The 3151-nt window shown below is 49.1% G+C and overlaps 1 pseudogene; it reads left to right on the top strand.

Moving 5' to 3' along the window:
• The first annotated feature begins 336 nt into the window (after positions 1 to 336).
• Positions 337 to 2868, top strand: LOC144161866 (uncharacterized; annotated as a pseudogene).
• Positions 2869 to 3151: the final 283 nt, after the last annotated feature.

Raw genomic sequence — 3151 nt, 5'->3', positions numbered from 1 at the left:
GGGCACCAGTTTATTCAGCGAATCTCACAGAAAGCGACAGGCTAGGGAGCTCAGGTCGAGCGCAGTGATCTCAGAGCACACCGATGATGATAGCAGAGGTCGGCGAACTCACTCATGAGTCCACTCACTCAGACTCATTTGGGCTCAAACTCACGCGTGAGTTTGAGTTCGAATGAGCGCGAGGCTAGTGTGGCATGGTGAGTTTGAGCTTGGGTGAGTAGAGCCGATTGAGCCCGACTGAGTTAGAGTATGCTTGAGACCTAGTGAATTCTGAGTTCCATTTTGTGTTCTGAGTACCTTGTGAGTTTGAGTCCATTTTGAGTTCCCCCGCAGGGGGCATCTGCTAAAGCAGATGTTTGCGTGTACTGTGCGACACCACGGACCCCGAGCACCCACGTCTAGCCGTACGTGGCAGCGCCGTGACCGGGGAAAAGAGGGTCCTGGTGGTTGAGCCGACGCCGAGTGCTTGGACCTTTAAGGCCCCTTGGCGAAGGCAACACACCACTTTGGCCTCCGCTTCTCGTAGACGGCACCTCCGGTCTGACCCGCCCGGGGGGAATCGGCAGTCGCCTTTTCCTGTCCTCCCCTTCAACCTTTCACTTTCCTATCTTCTCTCTAACAACTTTCCTGTCGTCTCGTTCTTTCTCAGTTTCCTTTTTTCCTGGCGGCTAGGGTTAACCTTGTGTGGCGGACAACCCTGTGTTCAGCCATATTTGGTTATAGTCGCGGTGTACAGCTGGCGTAGGCATGACTTGGTCACGAGTTCATGTCCCGTCCCCTTGTTGGGCTCCATGGTGGGTGGCTGGCACCATGGCCGAACAGTTTTTTCAATTTATGGCTTCCTTTTTTCGCCCATCTGATCCCTCTCGTAAAAGAGGAGGCACCGATGCAACCGCCCAGTTTTTCACGAAGAACGTTGCCAACTTTCCACGCTTCCACGTAATACACAGCAGTGACGAAGAGAAGACTGCCCGACTTGTATCGCCATTTCTAGTCGCAAAGACCCTAACTGCCACCATTGGGGAAGGCTATAAGATCAAGAAGCTGCAAATGGAGACCTTCTACTCGAAGTACTTTACAAACATCAGCTCGACAAGCTCTCAGCGTTAACTTCTTTCGGAGAAATTCCTGTAACTGTCAGTGAGCACCGATCACTAAATACAGTCCGCGGAGTCATCTCAGATGACGACCTAAAGAATGTGTCCGAGGAAGAGCTTCTAGAAGGTCTGAAGGAACAAAATGTGACAAATGTCTACCGTATCAAAATCAAAAGAGAAAACAAAGAAATTCAGACAAGGCATATCGTCCTCACCTTTGCATCAAGCATCCTCCCAGAATCTGTGGAGGTGGGCTATACCAAAATGAAACTTCGACCCTACATCCCCAACCCACGGCGATGCTACAAATGCCAACGCTATGGCCACGGCTCATTGAACTGCCGGGGCCAACAGACATGTGCGAAATGTGCCTCTCATGAACACCCTCCTGAAAACTGTCAAGCCCAAACATATATTTGTGTTAACTGTGAGGGCAACCACGCAGCGTACTCACGTGTTTTCCCTGCATGGAAAAAAGAAAAAGAGATAATAACACTCAAAGTAACAGAGAACCTGACATTTCGCGAAGCACGGAGGCGACTCTCCTCGGCGCATACGCGACCCTACTCCGTTGTGGTGCAACAGGGCGCAGCATCACAGCGGTCTTCGGCGCTTGCTGAAGCCACACAGAGTGAGGTTCCAGCAAGGCACCCCGCGCCCCCGGTGGAAGCAGCTAGCGCTGCGCCACCACCTCCAAAGCGGGCTGCACGGACCCCTGGTTCGGCAGTCTCCAAGGCCTCACCCCACACGGTGAGGTCAAACAGTTCGACACACGTGCGTTCTGCACGAACCTCCAGCGTCTCCGAAGAGACGATGGACACAACTGAAGGAGGTTCTGCGCCCTCTACGTCGGATGGGCGGCGGAACTCCTTAGACAACATAAAGAGAAACAAGCCCCGAATCACAGGACCGAAAACCTAGTTTTCACCCCACCAAAAAAAGCAGCATGGCATTCATTGTCCACTGGAATTGCAGAGGACTTTTAAATAATTTAAATGACATCAAAGACATCTTCGCCACACACTCTCCTGTAGCCGTTTGTGTTCAGGAAACAAACTTAGGTCCTAAACACCATAATATACTCAAAGGTTACCAGGTCTTTCGCTGCGACCGAGAGCAGGCGAGTAGGCTCTCGGGCGGAGTGGCAATAATTGTCCGAAATGGCATAGCAACTCGTGAAGACAAACTTAAAACTAGGCTAGAAGCAGTGGCGGTCACCCTGCTTGCATTTAAAACAATTACAGTGTGCTGCGTGTACATTGAACCACACCTCACAGTAACACTGCAAGATTTTGAAGACTTGGTAAACCAACTACCGGAGCCTTTTTTAATAGTTGGCGATTTTAATGCCCACTCTTCTTTTTGGGGGAGCGAAAAAACTGACGCAAGGGGGCAGATTTTAGAGGATTTTATTTTATCCAATAATGTTTGTCTTTTAAACACCGGAAAACCTACATACTGCTCTCCAAGCTCAGGGAAAATGAGCTGCATAGATTTATCCTTTAGTTCACCGAGTGTTTTTAGCGATATTAAGTGGGATGTCATTGATAACCCATACGGGAGCGATCATCTACCTGTAATCATTAGCGTAACATCATCATCACCAACCATTATCCCGACAAAACCACGCAGGTGGAAACTTCAGTTTGCCGACTGGGGTCTTTTTACTTCCGAAGCTACTTTAGACCAAGTTTTTTCGGACACACTGAGCATCGACGAATTGAATGAAAGGTTTACATCTTGCATTCTTAAGGCTGCACGCTTAGCTATTCCACAGTCCTCGGGAATGGTGAGACAGAACAACAAAGTATGGTGGACACAAGAGTGTAAGGAAGCCAAAAAGCAGCAAAACAAAGCATGGGGAGTCTTGCGAAGATATCCAACGCAAGAAAATTTACTAGAGTTTAAAAGGAAACGAGCTAAAGCCCGATACATTCGGCGGAATGCCGAGAAAGATTTATGGAAAAATTACGTCTCGTCTATAAACAGCTCAGTCACATCAAAAAAAATGTGGGAGCAAGTTCGGAAACTCAATGGCACGTACTCCCCTTTTA

Source organism: Haemaphysalis longicornis, unplaced genomic scaffold, assembly GCF_048455015.1.
Source record: "Haemaphysalis longicornis isolate Haplotype H1 unplaced genomic scaffold, Haemaphysalis longicornis Haplotype H1 scaffold_12, whole genome shotgun sequence".
In the NCBI taxonomy this organism is placed as follows: domain Eukaryota; kingdom Metazoa; phylum Arthropoda; class Arachnida; order Ixodida; family Ixodidae; genus Haemaphysalis; species Haemaphysalis longicornis.
This window is presented reverse-complemented; position numbering and strand designations above follow the sequence as displayed.